Below are 19726 nucleotides of genomic sequence, written 5' to 3' on the forward strand. Positions count from 1 at the left end.
TTGGGATTAACAGATGCAAACTATTATATAATATAATAGCATGGATAAACAACAAGGTCCTACTGTATAGCACAGGGAACTATATTCAGTATGCTGTATTAAACCATAATGGAAAAGAATACGAAAAAGAATGTATACATAGGTATACCTAAATCACTTTATTGTACAGCAGAAATTAACACAACTTTGTAAATCAACTATACTTCAATAAAATAAATTTTTAAAAAATTGTTTGCCACTCAAAAACAAGAGTTAAAGGGGTGCCAAAACACCCTGGAAATCATAAGTATATAATAGAATGTAAATAAAACATAAAATAAACATACAATAATAAATATATACAAAAATATGAATAAAATACCTAATATTTTAAGGCAATACTTTAAAAAAATGGAAAAAATGATTCATGATGAACAAAATATTCAAATATTTTTAAAAGACCGGCCATGGTTGATGGCTCATTTTAAGACCCAGAGTTACTGTGCAATAGGAGTTGTCATTTCCAATGAGCCTTAGACCTGTGAGGTCATCATGTCCCCTACTGGGCAGGTTTATGAGGGTCGACAATGACATTCAGGCATTGGACAATGCAGGCTTTACATGTAGTCATGTTTTGTTTTGGCCGCAACCCGAGGCTTATGGGATCTTAGTTCCCCGACCAGGGATCGACCGGACCCGGCCCCCCTGCAGTGGAAGTGTGGAGTCCTAACCATTGGACAATCAGGGAAGTCCCGATGTAGTCATGTTCTTTTACTGTAGAGCTTTTGTTGGGGAAACACTGACTGAAACCACCCGGCCCGGGCAGGCCCAACAGTAACCACTGGTATGAGTTATCTTACAACAGGAGACCCTGGTAAGGAACGTGGAACCAAAAAGCTACCATCAACCAGAAGAATTTGGGAAAGGTCAAAAGGAGAGAGGAGACGCCAGCCCATATGTCCTGCCAACCTCCCAGAATCCTTCTCGCTAGAACCCATCTTGGCTGAGTGATGCGCGCGCCACCAGGAAGGACCCTGAGTCAGAATGATTGGCCAGAGACAACCCGGAAACTAACCCCATCACCGTAAAACCCGAGACTGCAAGCCACGTGGCAGAGCAGTTCTCCTGGGTTCCCTTACCCTGCTGCTCTCCACCCAGGCGCCCCTACCCAATAAAGTCTCCTGCTTTGTCAGCACGTGTGTCTCCTCAGAAAATCCATTTCCGAGTGTTAGAAAAAGGCCACTCTTGGGCCCTGGAAGGGGTCCCCCTTCCTGTAACACTTTTACTAACTTTCCCACTCAGCTCAGAATATGGGCAGATCTTTTGAGAAGGACATAGAGGGGCGCCCATTCTTCCTGCCCCTCATGCCCCAATGTGGCTCTGCTCACTACTGTCAAAACTACCTTTCCCCGGCCAGCAGTTAGCAGTCAAAGCCTTTCATTTTTATATACCCTGAATGGCCAAACATAATGAACGTAATTTCGAACTTGGTTTGAAAATTTGAAGATTTGAAAATTCTGGATACAACAAAGTTTGTTTACACTTGCTAAAGGTGAATTGCCAGGAAAGGAAAATGAAATCTTTAGTACAAATGTCAATAGACTCCTATTTTAAGGAGTCTCTGCTAAACCAACCCGATGGAAAAATTTCTCCGAAGGTTCCAAAAGTTTTATTTATGGATTCATCTCAAACATATACCAAACGATGCAGAGAGGTCAACAATAGTCTCTGGAGCCAGACTGCTTGGATTCAAATCCTGACTCGACTGCCTATGAGCTGTGTGACCTTGGGCAAGTTCCTTAACCTCTCTGAGCTGAAAAATAGCGGACAATCATACCATTCATATTAGCATTTTCTACATCAACACTTTGCTTAATTCAGACCATCTTTAAGAAACTAGAAAACAGATTCCCATGGCATTATAACCCCCTTCCTCTCCTAAAGATATTAATTAGGCTTCTGTATATTGGGCCTTTACTAGGTGCCAGCACTCTGCTAAGCATTTTGCATACGCTTCTCATTTAATCCTCCCCACCACCCTGTGAGGGAGGAAATACTCCCTTTTTATGGATGAGAAAACAGTTGCTTAAGGATGTTTAATGGTTTGTCCAAGGTTACGGAGCTCGTAATTGGCAGATCCTGAGCTCAAACCCAGCTATGTTTAACCCCAAAGATGATGCTCTCGGCCCCTGGGCTAGTTTCCCAAACTTGTCACCTGTATACCGCCTTGCTGCCCTTTGCCACAGTCACTGCTGTTTCTTTAAAATCAGCAACTGGAGACTTCCCTGGTGGTCCAGTGGCTAAGACTCCGTGCTGCCAATGCAGGGGTCCCAGGTTCGAACCCTGGTTAGGGAATTAGATCCCGTATGCATGCCACAACTAAGAGTCCGCATGCCGCAACTAAAGACCCCATGTGCTGCAACTAAGACCCGGCGCAGCCAAAATAAATAAATAAAATAAGAAATATTAAAAAAAAAAAAAAAGTCTGCTTTGCCCCAAGAGGGCCATGGAGGTGATCACTGAATAAACTGCAAAGATGAAAGTGTTCCACAAAAAAATAAAATAAAATAAAATCAGCAATTGTTATTTCTTTAAAATTTGTCTTCAAGTTAATGCAAACCTAATAACACTTCTCATTTTGGCCTTGTCCTACATCATAATATCTGGGAGGCCATAATTTTGATATGCTAGTATGTGTATTTAATACAAACAAAATTAAACATGTAACTATTAAAATGCAAAATGTTTTGCCAACATGCCACACCCCAGCCCCAAATCACCATGTGCATCTACCATTGGTGGTCAGATTGTCACAGTCTGGGATGCCTGAAACACTAGAAGCAGCAAAAACAATCAGGGGAGACAGGATTCCAGAAGAGGAAAGAGAAAAAGCTAATGTAATATGTAGGCTACGCACAGCAGCTGTGGAATATCGGCAATGAAAAATTCTGCGGAACTAAGAATGTATTCTCTTCCCCATAAGGATAGCACCTTGCAGCAGAAAAACATTACCCTGAGAAGCGGGTGACAAGGGTTGGAATCACAGCTCTGCCTTATGCCTGCGGACTAGACACTGAGCCATAATAAGAGGAAAATATAAATAAAATAACCACAAAATGGGAATTGTATACCCTTATCTTTCTGAAGAGATCTGGACTAAATTATACCACCTTCCCCTTTTTTCTTATCTGATTCCATGACTTTAAAAGTAGGAAGATAGCATGTAATAATTAGTAATAAAAATGATAATTGAGTGATGATAACAGTTAACATCCATTCATTCATTTCACAAATGTTTGTTGAGTACCTACTATGTGTTAGGCCTGGTTCTAGGTGCTGGGGACACATGGATGAAATATATTAAAAAATCATTGATCTTCAAGAAGCTTCTGCTCTTCGGAGGTATAAGCTTACGATGTGCTGACGATTCTCTCCTTGACTCCTCAAGGCAGTGGTTCGCAAAGTGTGCGTCGAATTCCCTGGAGGGCTTGTTAAAACACAGATCCCTGGGCTCCACTCTCAAAGTTGCTGATTCAATAGGTCCTGGGGTGGGATCTGAGAATCTGTACTTCTAATAGGTATCAAGGTGATGTTAATTCACACTGTTGGTCAGGGGGCCCACTCTGGGAACCAATGCCTTTCAACAATTCTATGAGACAGGTACTTTTATTTTCCTTGTTGGACAGACGGGGAAACTGAGGCTCAGGGAGGTTAAATGACTTGCTCAAATTAACACAGTAAGTAAGTGACAACACCAACATTCACACCTGGTTCTTTCTGACTACAGCATCTATGAGATTTGTCACTGGGACGAACTGTCTTGGTTGAGGATGGGGAATCCTGCCGAGCTGATTCAGCAGAGATTGAACCTGTGCACTTTCTTTCAACCAGAATGTATAAAACTCAAAGAAACGAGTCCTCCAGCCTGTAAACATGTGCCAGGTCTGGGAGCTCAAGATGACACTCGCCAGGCATCTCAGGTGAGATCTGGTCTCCAGGTGAAGGTACAACAGCTGCACCTCTCTCGCAACGCCCTCTGCTAACTAATCTGCAGGGCTGGATTGACGTCAGCCACAATGGAAACTGCTCTCCTGCCCTGACCTGTTTAGAGATTAAGAGAGCACAGAACAGAGAAAGGAAGTGGGGGGGTGGGGAGAGAGAGAGGGGGAGAGGGACAGAGTGAGAGAGGGAGAATATCAGAAAAAGTGAATGGAAAAATCTGCAAGCAAACCAGGCACCTGTAAGAGTTACAAGGTCAAAGTAAGCTGACTTCACGCTGTTTAGTCATGAAATGCAAATGAAGAGAAATTCATGTCCAAGGTTCCAGAAATATCTGGAAGGGGGACTATAGCCACATCTTTTTTTATTATTATTTTTCCTTTTTTCTTCCTATAAAGCTATATAATACTGGCTTCATAATAATCCTTTCACTGCCCCTCTTTGGGAGCTGCCAACTTACTGAAAAGGTATTCAATATAATCACACTGCTTGTCTTTTAGAGAGAAAAGAATCAAGTGAAAGCATCTGGTGAGAGCTGGAAGATACTGGAAGATTCAGGTTGGGTAAAAGTAAAGTGAGAATTAGTTATAAAGAAGAATGTAATGAGAAAAAGAAGCATTTGGGGTGGGTATTTGCAGGACAGAGTGGTTGACAGCAATCGGTTTACAGTGTGGCATCAATATCTTCCATTTCTATCTCGTGTTGAAATGAAAGCAATCCATATATGGAAAAACAAAGCATGAACTATATTTAAATGAACCTGTCATATATCCATTTACAGACATTTCCAAATAAATATCCGGAAAAAAATAACCAGAAAACTCATTCACTTTGGCTTTGTTTATGCTTTCTTGCAAGGCTACTTCTTTACTGAGTTTGGCTTTCTTCTGGATTACATTTTAGAATCCACTGGCATGTTTACTTAGTGAGGCTGCCTTGAGAGAAAAACAAGGCTTCTGAAATCCGAACAAATGTGGAAATGCACACCTACCTTCACCTTTAAGGGACTTTATCAAGGCACAATATTCCTAAGCAACCAGCCTTAGGAATAGAACAGTAAACAGAGGCACAATTCATGAAAGCTGCTCTTTCTACTACCTGAAGGATGTCTATAGTTTAGTATCTTTAAGTATCTCTAGGAAACAAAAATCATAAAGATAATCCTCAGTGTTTGGGATCTAAATCCACAGAGGTCAAGGGTCAAAGAGATGTCGGTGTTACACAGCATCTCTGAGGTCAAAGGAACTTTAATGTGCTGTGACTCTTACGAGACTGTGAAGTTATGTGCTATATACTTACTGCAAGTAAACCACCGTTTTAACACAATACAGGGAAAAGTTACATACTTTGCATAAGTCCCACTTGAGTTTCCAAAGCAAGTTACAGAATTTCTTTTGGGCTATAAGGCAACGAAGTAGTTGGGCAATGAAATATCCTTTTCAATTCCAGTATTTAATTCACTTCGACCTATAACTATAGAGAATATTGAAACCAAAAGTGAGCCTCTGAGGGCCTCTCATGCAATCCAACTTTGTAGGTGAGGAAAGACATAGAGCGGTGGCGTAAACATGCAAAGCCAAGAAGCAAGTTAATCCCAGCACCAAGACTCAAACTTGGTTCTGCCTCCCAAGACCAAGATGCATGTCCTTATACCAGTGGTTTTCAAAGCGCGTTCCACGGAACCCTCAGGGTTCTAATAACCCCCACTGCTTCAACCTAGTAGCTTGGCTTTCACCTTCTTTTTATATTGGAGTCTTCAGGAAGATTTCACTTGGGAAAAGGGTCTCCACAGCCTGAATAAGATCTAGGCACTACTTCACTACCCCCGTTGTTGTCTCTTATAAAACAAATTCACTAGTTCCCTCCCTACCAGGTCTAAGTCACCTGACATTGTTTACCAAAAGGATGGTGATAAAGTGGGAGACAATACTTCTCTATGCCTCCAGTTCTCCTTCCAATGCCCCCCACCCCAGCTCCTATGTCTTCCGACTGGCTTTACCCTCCAGAACAATTACCTAAGATACAATTGACCAAAGTGTGGTACGTGTACACCTGTTAATATCAGGGAATATTTAGCTGGTGCCTGCACATGGTATTACATAACCCTGAATCACGTGGTTGAAACTTACTCACTTTCTCCAATTCTTCAACTATATCAAGATTATACCAAGAGAGTCTCAGCTTAGTGCTATTCTATCCTTAACAACTACCCAGTGCCTGCTAATCTCCTTCCTCTAACTAAGAGAGAGCCTCTATTTCCTCATTTGTAATAAGAATACTTGCCTCATAGGATGGCGTAAGGTTCAAGAGATACTGCGTGAAAAGCGACCAGCTCGGTGCCTGGCGTAGAAAATAGCCAACGTTGGCTGATGGGCTCTTGCTTTTGCCTGTTTCTGTATACGGCTCGTGAAGTCAGGGTTCACTAGTCCCCCTGCCCTCAAAGGGCACGACCCTGGCCACTGCATTGTTTTTCAGTCAGCTAACATGCTGCATCCAGACTGCCCTCCTCTGGTATGGTGGTACTTGAACACGTCTATCTAAGGACTTCTTATCATACTTTAAGTGCTTTTCTTTACAATTCCATGTCCACATGAGACAGCTCCTTGAGGGCAGGAATGACATCCCTTCCAGTTTCTTATACGGCAGGCATTCAGTACACTTGCTCAATAAATTACAGTGTTGACTGGACAGATACCGCAATTCACGATGACTACAGGCGTAAGTTAGCAAACGTGAGTTGGATTTTTAAACACGGCAACATACTGCTTGGCATGAAGTCTTCTTAGGTCAAGAGGGCCATCTGTCCTGAGCTTTGAATCCAGAAAGGACCTCGAATCCAGACATGCAACACCATCTCAAAAAGCCATGAATCTCACTATATTATGAGGGTAAAGCATGTTGATTTCCTAAATGAAAACATTTAAACCAGCTTGCATAATTCTCTTTGGGCCTTTTGTTATTTTTCTTCATTTCCAATATACCAGGAAACTAAAAAGAAGGAAAGTGACCTAGCTCTCTCTCAATCTTTAGGATGTGCTGTAATAAACAAGAGTCTTGGATGTGCAATGCCATTAAATATTAAATATGAAAATTAAGTTCTCCCAAGACCAAATTAAGCAGCCGAGTTGACGGGGAAGAAGCTATTTTGCTGGTACTTAGCTATTTGGATCTGTAACCTTGCTTAATGCTTTATCTTAATATCCTTGTTAAAATAAAAGTAGAGGTTAACGTTATTGAAATGATAGTGGGTTATATTCTTCTGGGAAACACAAAAAAATGTATCTGTGACCTTATGGCCATTTGGAACCTTGGAAACTCATAGCAAAATCTTGCCAGTACAGGAGACTTCTGCATTAATGGAAACAGAAACTTAGGGAAAACTGCTGATCTGTTTGCCCACAGGGATCTAAAGTTGTCTGAGAGTTTTGAAATGACAGAGAAACAGTCAAGCAAGAATATACGGTTAAGCAAGAAAAGCAAGATACAAAGCATTAGATGCAGATGACCTCTATATCACAGAGGAGAAAAAATATTTAAACTGTCTCAGTGAATTTGAGTGCTTTTGGGTGGTACGGGTATTGGACTGTTTTGTCCTCGTTAACACTTTTGCATACTGTCCAAATGTTCAGCAAGGAGCCAGATTTAAAAATATAAAATACAGGGAAAACACACATTAAAAGAAAGAGTGATTTGAGCTCAACACTCCAGAGGATAGAGTTTTCTCTGATCTTGGCTCCCTGGATGTTGTATTTCAGGAAGACGGCAAGTGGGGACCTGTAAAGATAGTGAAATGCCAGCTAGGGAGGCTTACCTAGTTAAAAAAATTCATTGGCAGTCAGTCCCCTCAGGGCAGACACTGTTTCCAGCAGTTCTGAAAACAGTTTGTTCCAAATTAACCTTTTGATGAGAATCTCCAGCAAGCCCAGAGGTGAGAGGCCCTACCCGGGGCAGGGGAGCCAGGAACGGAGGTAGGGGGGACATCTTCGACCAGGAAATGAACGGCATATCTCGTCCCTGCCCCCAGATGGCTTCAGAAGCAGAGTGCTCGATCCCCACGTGGCCCAAAAAGAGAAACATCCTGGGATTTGGACAGTGAGTTTCTAGAACAGGACGCAGGGACCTGGTTTCTTTCGGCTGTGAGATGGTCACATGTCAGTGGGCTGGGGGAGCTTTGAAAGTCACCCCCAGGGAAGCAGTTACCACTGCCAAGTGCAATGGGCCAGTGATGACACCTGGCCTTTCTGCTCTCTGCCCCATTCCAGGCCTCTCTTTCTCTAAACCTGCCCATCCTACTATAGTAGTGAAGAGTGTCTCCTCCAAAATTCCTGTCCCCCTGGAACCTTAGGATGTGACCTTATTTGGAAATAGAGTCCTTGAAGATGTAATTAAGGTAAAAATTAAGAGGAGATCATACTAAATTAGGGTGGGCCCTGAATCCAATGGCAGTGTCCTTATTAGAAACAGAAATAGGACACACAGAGAGACACAGGAAAGAAGGCCACGTGAAGACGGCGGAAGAGACTGGAGTGATGTAGCCACAAGCCAAGGGACACCTGGAGCCACAGAAGCTGGAAGAGGCAAGAAGGATCCTCCCTTCAAGCCTTCAGAGGGAGCACGGCCCTGCTGATGCCCTGATGTGGACTTCTGATCTCCGGAACATTGGGAGAATAAACTTCTATCGTATTAAGCCACTTGGTTCGTGGCGTTTTGTTACAGCGCCCCCGGAAACTAATACACCTACCACCCCCACGTTCTCCACCCTGGCCCCGTGAATCCAGCTCCTAGGCAGCACCCTCTTCCTGTGGCTTTTCTCTCTGCTCCTCTCTTCACTCCAAATGGGGCAAATGACCCCAAAATGGTTCTAAGGGGGTCCTGCCATTTACTGGCTGTGTGACCTGGATATAAATTACATCAAATGCCTGGTGCATCAGATTTCCCATCTCAAAACTGGGAAGAATAATGTGCTGGGTGTATCCTGTTATTAGGAGGATCAAAGAAGTAATCCATGTCAAGCACCTCACACTGATTTCATCTGTCATAAGTCGGTAATGCGTTTACTCAGCTGCTTATGCCCCTTTTGTTGGCACTTTCTCTAAGTTGATCTGAACAGCCTTGGATGAAAGTGGAGCTAAGAGAATAATGAAGGATTCTGAGGTTCCTGGACCTAGGCAGAAAAATTAGCAGTTGCCGGATAACAAATTCCAAAAATGGTGCCACTTTACAGTTTGCAAACTACTCCCACTTTGTGATTTGTTTGAGCCTCAGGATACCTTCGCCAAGTAGAAGTTATTATACTCATTATATAGATGAAAAAACAAGGCTCACAGAGTTGAATTCCAATTATTGGGCACTGAGCCTTTATAGGACCCCCGATTTGTCCCTTTCTATGCCTGTGTCTGTCTCAGGGCCTGGTGGTAGTAAGTGCTGGACGACTCTGATGAAAACGACAAGAGATAAATTCTCATATGCGTAAGCTAGATACAGTGTGAATACAGGGATCTGAAAGTATGGGGGCCGTGGGCTGGCAGAGCATCTCAGAGAGATGAGGCCAAGAAAGGACACATTCAGGTACCTGAGATTTCGGTCACACAGTGAAGGTCTGCGACCCCAAATGTCAGTGGGGGTACAAGGTCACCCGAAGCCATGACTGTATCGGTAGCAGTCTGTATCTGCAGTGGCTTTTTTCTTACCCCAAAATCAAGATTTGAGATCTGACAAGCCCCAGTGCACTTAGGAGGATGCCGGGGCAGAGGACTTTCAGCCGAGATGGCCACACACTCACCGTTTTAACAGATATTCAACTGCATACTTGTACATACCAGACAGTGGGGAAACAGTGGAGAGGAACACACATGTGGCTTCTGCCATCAGGCTGACCACAGACTAAACGTATCCTGGCAAACACAGGGGAAACTGTCATATCTGTGTATTTTCCATGGATTCTGACAAGTTTAGAAGCTCTGGCTTGAGATATACCCTAAAAAAGGGGTCCTCTTTTTTCAAGACCTGATGCAAATAGCTCCTTCACCTGGAAACCTCTTTCAGCCTTGAGGAAGATTTAAAATCTATCACCTGCACACCCAGAACACCCTCTCACCATCTCCCCAACACCCAGAATTACCAAAACCTTCTCTACCATTAAGCAGACTTTGAGGAAGTGGCCAATTTATCATTTTGCCAACTGCAAGATTAGCAAAATAATTCCACTTCCGTTTCTCGCTTTTTTCCCCAATCCAACGCATTCTGATATCATCCACATTAGTGGTCCTCAAACTAGGATACATAAAACCTTGAGGGTCCTCAGATGAATTCTTCAGGGTCTATAAATTCCACCTGAGAATTTTTTAATTTTGAGTTTTCACTTCAAAGCTACTATTTTAAAATGGCACACGAGGGGCTTCCCTGGTGGCGCAGTGGTTGAGAGTCCGCCTGCCGATGCAGGGAACACGGGTTCGTGCCCCGGTCCGGGAAGATCCCACATGCCGCGGAGCGGCTTGGCCCGTGAGCCAGGGCCGCTGAGCCTGCGCGTCCGGAGCCTGTGCTCCGCAACGGGAGAGGCCACAGCAGTGAGAGGCCCGCGTACCGCAAAAAAAAAAAAAAAAAAAAAAAAAAAAGGCACACGATACACATACCTACTGGATCACCTGGATGCCCACCTTGGAAACCAGTCCTGCCTGGCAATTTCAGGGCTTGTCATTTATGAGCCTTTCGGCACCATGCTGTTCCGCTTTAATTATCTAATGAGAATCGGACTGAGGCAGTTTTAACACAGAGATAACGGGTTCCCCCTGAAGGCCAAATCCTACCATTCTTCCCTCCTCATAGGACAGGAGAACTCAGGCACCAAGGCGCACACCTGAGGCTCACTGAAGACAAAATAACTACACAGGAGTACGATGGAGCCACGTCAGGCTTCCAACGGACAACTGACTTTCAGTAAAGTACTCTTTGCCCCACTGGCCTGATCCATTGGAATACACTGGGTTTGCAGAACAGTTTGCATTTAATTTTTGCAAATCTGTGTGGTCTTCATCATTGTTTCATGTCTATAAGCAGAAGACATTTACACCTAGGTTTGTGCAAGGGGGTCTCCATATGGGCACTACTGATATTCGGGGCCACACAATCCCCTGTTGGGGGGGTCGTCCTGCACATTACACGGTGTTGATCAGCATCCTGTCTGCACTGGAAGCAGGTGGTACCTCATCCTCCCTGAAGTCATGACAACCAAAAATGCCTCCAGATTTTGCCAAATGACCTCTGGGAGGGGGCAAAACCACCCCTGCTTAAGAACTAGTCTTGTGTTGGTAGAGATTTAATTAATTATTTACTTAAAATAATTAAGTCTATATAACATATCTAAATGTCTTTTTCCTTTATAAGAGGAATATTCCTTGAGTTTGTGAAACCCCAACTGACAGAGCACCTGCACCCATGGATGGATATACCTGTAGATATACTGGAATGTAATCAATACTCGGAATCCTTACTGTATCTGGCCTCTCTTTGCTCCGTTCTCTCCTCAGCACCAGAGGATGAAAACACGCAACTCACAGGTCAGATCCAGCCCATAAAAGTATCCTTTCAATTGTGCATTAGCTGCCAAACTCTAAAAGTTAGGAGAAATCAAGAAAAATCTGAATGTCTGACTTCACTCAAAACAAACAGAAGATTCAGCAACTCTGAGCCCACATTCGTGCATGGAAACCCCAGCAGCAACACAGTAATGGTGTCTCCACTTTCCAGTCCACCCCGTCTCCTTCCCACCCCCCATCCCCCACTCCTTAGGTCTCACATCCAGTCAGTGGCAACTCCATCAGGGATGGCTTTCTGATTGAAAGAGGAGGCTGACAAGTGACCTGAAACGCCCTGAACTAGCAGGCAAGCTGTTGTTACTTGGACTGTGTGTTTATTTCAGGGGACACTGCCCCATTCCTTATGATAGCCTCTTTGGCACCTCTAAGCATTTGAATTTGCAAACCTAAGCCCTATGTGGTGACTTGCGCACCATCCTAAAACACGCCCCTGATCATGCCACTTTCCTGCTCATGAACTTTCACTGGTTCCCACTGCCCACCAAACTACGTATTCAAAGGTCTTGATGATGCGGCCCCAGTCTCAAGGGCCAACTTCTGCACACTCCACTACAAACCCCAAACTTCCTTGCCCTGTCACCTACTAACTCACCCTATTACTTCTGCCCTATCATCTCCTAACCACCTTTCAATACCCATTTCAGACATTGTCTCTTATAAACCTTATCTGGTCCTTCAGACCAGGCATGATCTTGTCCCTGCTTTGAACAACTCCCGTGTTTGATCTATAGCTTGTTGATGAATAAGTCCCAGAGCCCCAGGGAATAAGTAGGAGCATCAACAGCTTTAAACACAATGTGGCAGAAGGTAAATCCTCCGGTAGGCATACACTAGGCTCTTTGTTGCAGTAATTATTGTAAAAACAAAATAGTCAAAAGTATCCTAGGGCTTCCCTGGTGGTGCAGCGGTTGAGAGTCCGCCTGCCAGTGCAGGTGACACGGGTTCGTGCCCCGGTCCGGGAAGACCCCACATGCCGTGGAGCGGCCGGGCCCGTGAGCCATGGCCACTGAGCCTGCATGTCCGGAGCCTGTGCTCCGCAACGGGAGAGGCCACAACAGTGAAAGGCCCGCGTACAGCAAAAAAAAAAAAAATCCTAGATGACTTTTTTTTTTTGGCCAGTGCTGTGCCGCATGTGGGATCTTAGTTCCCCAACGAGGGATCAAACCCATGCCCCCAGCAGTGGAAGCACGGAGTCCTAACCACTGGACCGCCAGGGAATTCCTCCTAGATGACTTTTGATAGTAAAGTGGTTAAACTATGGAACATCCATTTTATGGCTGTCAGTGCTACTCACTAGTTCCACGTTCACTTGTCACAAAAGACTATACCTGTTCATATCCTTTAAAGTAAGGCATGGCCATGTGACCTGCTCTGACCAGTGAAACACAAGCAGAAGTGACATGTGTCACATCCAAATGGAAGCCTTCAAGGGCCGGTGTGGCCATCTCTACATCCCCCTTTTCTGCCTCAGTGATTGTGAAGCCTCAGTCAGCCTATGCCCATGAGTGACTCTGATTAACAGAGATCCCTGCTGGCCTGCACTGAACATGTAGCATGAAATAAAGATAAACTTTTGTTGTGTTAAGCTACTGAATTTTGAGGGTTATTTGTCACTGCAGCATTTCCTAGCCCGTGCTGACTTATACACATTCTATAGAACACAATGCAGCACTCTAAAAGATGAGATTAACAACTATACAAAATACACACCCCTAACAACAGAGCTCCAAAATACATGAACTAAAAACTCACAGAATTGAAGGGAGAAAAAAAAACAATTTAATAGTAATAGTTGGAGGGACCTCCCTGGTGGTCCAGTGGTTAAGGCACTCCCAAGGAAGGGGAACAGGTTGAATCCCTGGTCAGGGAACTAAGATCCCACATGCCTCACGGCAGGGCCAAAAAATAAATAAATAAATAAACAAATGAATAAATAAATAAATAAAAATAGCTGGAGACTTTAATATCCACTCTCAACAAATGATAGAAGAATTAGACAAAATCAGCAAAAACAGAGAAGACTTGAAAAAATAGGAACTAATTCATATTAAGTGAAAAAAAATTACGGAATAATGTATACAGTAAAGGTATATACTTATATACAAATAAAACAATGATATGTATTTCCTACAAGTGCATACATGTATATGTAAATACACAGAAAACAGTCTAGAAGGATACACAGCAAACCGATCATACCAACTAGCTCTGGGGAGCAGGGAACAGGCCCCGGAATTGGAGGGGCGCTTAAAGGCATTTTAATGCTATCTGTAATACTCTAATTTTTTACCAAGAGAATGAGTCATGCATTCTATGAATAATTTTTTAACAACATAAATGAAAGAAACAAAAAGTAGGTCCTATGATGGTGGCTTTGACCTGGAATAAAGGAAGAATAAGAAACAACTGCCTACCCATGCTTTTTCTTATAACTTCACTAAGATACATTATTAAATTAGTAGAGACCAAAACTTCTAGGATTTTAAAGAGTAATTGATATTTTCATTAAATTTTAGCACTTAAAAAAAAAGAAACAACTGCCTAGATTAAAATAAGACAGATGAATAATAGTAATATATTGATGCCATTTATTGAGCACTTACTATATGCCAGGGATTAAATCAGCTACTTTGGATGCATTAACTTGAAACCTCACAAGAGTCCCATGGGAGAGGTACAGTTATGATTTCTCATTTTTCAATAAAGACATGGTGACCCGCAAAGGTAAAAGGCCTTTCCTAAGATTATACTCTGCAATGCAGTCTCTTAACTTCTGTAAGTAAACACAGGGCTCAGGGTGGAGATGGCAGAATGGCTACCCACACCACAGAACAGGGTGGAGAGAAGGGAGAATTCGAGCACAAAGCAGCAGGGTTTCTGAACTGGGGGCCCACCTGGCTTCAAAATGGGTTTGCAGCCCACAGACGGCAAACTCCTGGGGAACAAACACAAACCTGGGGTAAAACTGTGGACTCACGGCAGGTGGAAGCACAAAACCCTCCTCATTCTAAATTATAGCTTTTTAGGTACTGTTCTTACTCCCATACTGGTGTTTGATTTATCTTTGAGAGGCAGTGAGAGTGTAGTGGTCCAGCTCAGGGACCCTGGTGCCCGGGTATGAGTCTCGGCTGCTAGTTACTTACTGTGGGACGCTGACTTCTTATTTAACTGCTCTAGGCCTCGGTTCCCTGATCTGTAAAATGAGGGTAATAATAAAACCTACCTGAGATGGTTATTCTAATGCTTACATGAGCCAATATATGTAAAATCCTCAGAATAGCATGGGCACATTACATACTACGTAAGTACTGCCTGCCACTGTTATTCTTAACTCCACAAACGCCAAGTGGGGTGTCTAGCGTATGATACGTGTTCAGTAAATATTAAGCAAGTTGAATAAGACTGTCTCTGAGGCCACACAGTGAGACCTTATCACAAAGAGACTTTTAGAGACACTTCTAACTGAGGTAGTTAACACACAGGCTTTGGAGTCAGGCTGACTTAGACTCTGCCACTAACAGGTTGTGTGACTCTGGGTAGCTGGCTTCACCTCTCTGAGCCTCAACTTCCTTATCTGTAAAATGGATGTTGATACTATGCCCTCAGAACTGCCAGGAGAATTAAATGCCGTCAATATAAAGCTCTCAGCACCATGCCTAGCACGTAATAAATAATAATGCCCATTAAAATAACAGTAATCACTATCAGCAACTAAGTCACTGCACTGGGCTCACTTAATCCCACTCCTTTTCCATCACAAATAATGTTATAGTGTCACCCACAAGAGGATGCATAGCTAGTAAAGTGGTTTGAACCTTACAAAACAACAGGAAGTGATCGGTAAAATAGTAGATGCTCTTCTTAACATATATACATGCAAATCCCTAAAGAACTTAGCAAACGTATGTTCGTGTGACAGCTATTTATGGAGGTTGCATGCTTTTATTTGCCTAGAATTTGATGCACTACATATAAACAAATTATGATGAAGACTCTGATAGAAGCAGTCCCCAGACAGAAGCCAGGACTCCTTCCCAAGCCTCTGGAAGCTTAGCTCCTCTGCAGGCAGGATGATACAGTATATTTAGGCTGCTAATCACACCCAGAAATGTTCCCACCTATCTGAAGACAGGGCAAACCCAGCGAGTCTCAAATTAGCAACATCCAACAAAATCTCATCAGCCAATCTAATGCAAATGCTTTAACTTCTTCTCAGAGAAATTCTCCCTAACAGGCTAAAATTCATGGCTTAAGATCCCCTACCAGGACAATGCCTGTGTGGCTGAAAGAGTACATATCAATCAACTTGGGGTAAATGAAAGCATGGTTTGCACATATTAGTAGAGTTCTCTAGTTAAAGAAAATCTGGGTAAATCGTATGGTAGGGTGACCAACGGTGACAAATGAAGCACTTGGGAAATTTTACATGAATCTGACTTCACGCAAGATATTTCTGAAGACCCAGAACCAACAGAGTTGATAGACTTGATGACTAATGTGCCAGGCCAGTGCCTTATTGACAAAAAACTAGTATTTCAGAAGAATGGAAACACTAAATTAAACACAAATATTTAGAGCTATATGACCCAAAGTAGAAAATACCCATTCTCACTTGGGGATCCATTCATCCATCATTATTAAGCTTCTACCATGTCCAAGACACACATAAGCAGGGTCTCTCCCATAATAGAGCTTACAACAGTGGAGAATGAAGGAGAAAGAAAATAGAGATAGGCAAATAAAATACAATCCACCCTCATTATTTGCTGATTTCCTGTTGCAGATTTGCCTACTTGCTAAAATGCATTTGTAATCCCCAAATCAATACTCAAGCACTTTCACAGTCATTTGGGAACATACACAGAGCAGTGAAAGGTTTGCACTGCCCACTGTACGTTGCCAGTTGAGGTTGAACAAAGTGACACTCTGGCTTCTTGTTTCAACTCTGGTTCTATAAACTAGTGTCCTTTTCATGGTCTATTTAGAGCCACGTTTTTGTGCCTTTCCTGTTTTTTTTTTTTTTCTTTTTAGATTTCACTTTTTTAAATGGCCCCCAAGCATAGTGCTGAAAAGCTGTTTAGAGTTCCTAAGGAAGAAAGCTGGGATATGTGACTTATGGAGACAATACGTGTGTTAGATAAGGTTCATTCAGGGTGAGTTACAGTAGTGTTGGTTGCGATACTAAATAAGGTATCTTTAAACAGAAACGCACATAAAACAAGGTTATGTGCTGATCAGTTGGCAAAAACATGACCAGAGGCTTGCAGGAACCTGACCCTGTATCTCCCCTGGGGTAATGGTTCAGTATTTGTGAACTCAGTGATGACTTTATAGAACATAACTACCGTGAATAATGAGAATCAACTCATTCAAATCTATTAACGCAATGAAGCAAACAACTTAGCTGAAAGAGAACTAAACAGGGGAGCTCTACTTTAGATTATTAGGGTATATAGTGTATATAACATTCTACCTTTTGTGTAAGAAAGGGGGTAATATTAACGAATATATTTGTCATATATGCACATATGTATACATGTACATATTTGCTTTTTTGATGGAGGTTAAAACTAAAATAAAAATTTAAAAACAAATGAATCTATCTGTATATCAAGTTGATGACATAACTACACAGAGAAAAAAAGTTATGTGACTTTAAAACACAGTGTTTCAATTGTAAATATTGAGTAGGACATATCCTAATGACAAAAGAACTGAAAAAAATCTTAATTATATTCAGTATTCTTAGTCAATAGTAGCAGTATAAATATCATTATTTTGAAACATATAATTAGTATTAAGGTCAATAAAGTTAGAAACCAAAATTCTTAGCTTAAGAGAAATGAGATACAAATATAAAATCAAAAGCTAAGTAAAATCACATAATCTTAGATTTAAATTATGAATTCATTTTTCTCTCTCTAAAAAATATGTGTCTTCTATCTACTGAAATGATAACCCAGTAGCAATGAGCACCCCCAGTGCCCACCTGTGGTTTCTAAATATCATTTTCTCTCAAAGGAATCAGGGCTTCTTCGAGAAATGACTGATTTCAGGTCTGGGGAACAAAACAAGCATTCTGGCACAACTTGTGACGGAAGGCATGGAAGCCATTCAAGACAACTGGGACCACGTCTGAAGAACTTGGGAGACAACTTAAAGTGGCTTTGAATGGTCAAAGGTGGGGCATTTTGAGCTTCAAAAACAGTAATGGCTACAATGGATGGTAACACATCAAGTAAATTTTTTAAATCCATGATTTCAAAATAATATTCTTTAAAACAATCACTGGCCATTTTTACCAACTCTACATTTGAAAAACTGGTAAGTAAAGGGAAAGAATCAACATTTATCCTGCCTCTTCATATAAACTGGATTTCAGAGTAACCATATAGGAGATATGCAAAAGTTATTTATAAAATAATTCTAGCTTAAAATGCAGAAGGAATGACAGAATTAGAAAAGCATGATATTGCAACCCCCTAATGGAATAAAGGATCTAGATATGGTCATCAATGGATGCCAGTCACTAGGTGAAAGACTGTTGGGACACATAATGCATACATCGGGCTGACAGCACATGATCCTGCTGGTTGGATGTTCACATCACTAAAAGTGTAATCTCCAGATGTTGCGTGCTTTCTGGTGTGATCATTACAAAATACTCAGCATCACCTAGGAAGTATTCTTGCAAAAGATAAATAAGCCTGAACTTAAACACCTCTAGATTTAGCTATCATTTGACAGGAAACATGGGGATATAGGGACAAGTTAAACCATACCCTGAGGAAGCATGCAAACTCTACAAGACAAATGACTCAGCTTCATCAACAAATAAGTAACATGGAAAAAAAGGAGCAGGAACGATGATGATTAAGAACTTAAGAGACACATAAACCAAATGCAATATAAGATCCTCATATGGATCCCGATTCAAACAAATCAACTGCACAAACACATTTTCAAAACACCTGGAGAAATCTGAACATGGACTGTGTATTAAATTATATTAAGAAATTAGTTTCTATTTTGTAAGCTGTGGTTAACAGCTTTGTAGTTATATTATTGTAAAAGGCTTAACCTGTTTGAGATGCATACTGAAGTATTTACAGATAAAAGTCTACAACCTTCGGGATTTGCTTTAAAATACTCCAAAACACACACACACACACACACACACACACACACACACACACACACACACACACAGACAAATGAAACAAGATTAGCAAAATGTTGATTACTGTTTTATCTGTTAAATTTTTCCATTAAAAAATGATTAAATAAATTGTCTCCTATTTACCTTACTCCTTAAAGGAAAAGATAGTTAATGCTGACAATTTTTAACACATAGTAGTATTTTACATAATAATAACTATATAATAATGATAACAGCAGTAGCTATTAATATTATTACTTCCTGCATGCCTGACATAAGGCATTTTACACGTATTATCTCATTAAATCCTAACCCTGAGAGGAAGGTCCTGTTATTATCTGTATTTTACAGATGATAAAACTGACAGAGTTGTTCAAAGACACACAGCTAATTAACAGCAAACCTGAGATTTGAACCCAGGGCTGATTCTGAAGTGTGTGCTTATCTGTCTTGGGACACTGCCCAATGTAGCCTTTTCAGAAACAACGTACTGGCTGCCCATCTATCTCTCTCATATAGATCTGGAAGTAAACAACAGAGAAAATAGAAGAAAAATCAGCTGTCTCCCCATCCTTGCCTTGGTTTCCTTCTTAGGGAACCAGGCAAAGCTTCACTAGCCTATCTTGTTTTCTGCTACAGACAGAAGTCCTGATAACTTGTTGACAAGGATGCTGTGAGCACCAAACATCATGTGCAAAGCACCCCAAGGATGATGAACGCTCCATAATTCCTAATTAGCATCTCTCAGTTAGGAATCTGGAAGCTGCTGCTTTGGAGGTGAATTATAAGTTTGATTTACATATGTCAGGGCTGCTTTAAACAGAGGAAACTGGTTGATCTCTCCTGGGAGGGACTCTACTGGTGCTGTTCCCAAGAGCTCTTTCTGGCACCAAGGAAGTTTCCCTGAACATTCTTTTTCTCCTGTCATGCATTCATTCCCACCCAGAGGAGAAATATCCCTCAGCAGCCACTGGTAGTGAAAGCCACAGACGGC

At 41.9% G+C, this 19726-nt stretch overlaps 1 protein-coding gene and 1 non-coding gene across 2 annotated transcripts in view; one reads left to right on the plus strand and one right to left on the minus strand.

The window, feature by feature from the left end:
* Positions 1 to 19726, minus strand: part of KSR2 (kinase suppressor of ras 2) — a 407661-nt gene that overhangs the window by 364664 nt on the left and 23271 nt on the right. The gene's annotated exons all lie outside the window — the stretch shown is intronic.
* TRNAG-GCC (transfer RNA glycine (anticodon GCC)) lies at positions 2262 to 2334 on the plus strand. Its single transcript has one exon. It is a non-coding gene; the product is annotated as a tRNA-Gly (tRNA).

This window comes from Lagenorhynchus albirostris, chromosome 14, assembly GCF_949774975.1.
Source record: "Lagenorhynchus albirostris chromosome 14, mLagAlb1.1, whole genome shotgun sequence".
NCBI classification, from domain to species: Eukaryota; Metazoa; Chordata; class Mammalia; order Artiodactyla; family Delphinidae; genus Lagenorhynchus; species Lagenorhynchus albirostris.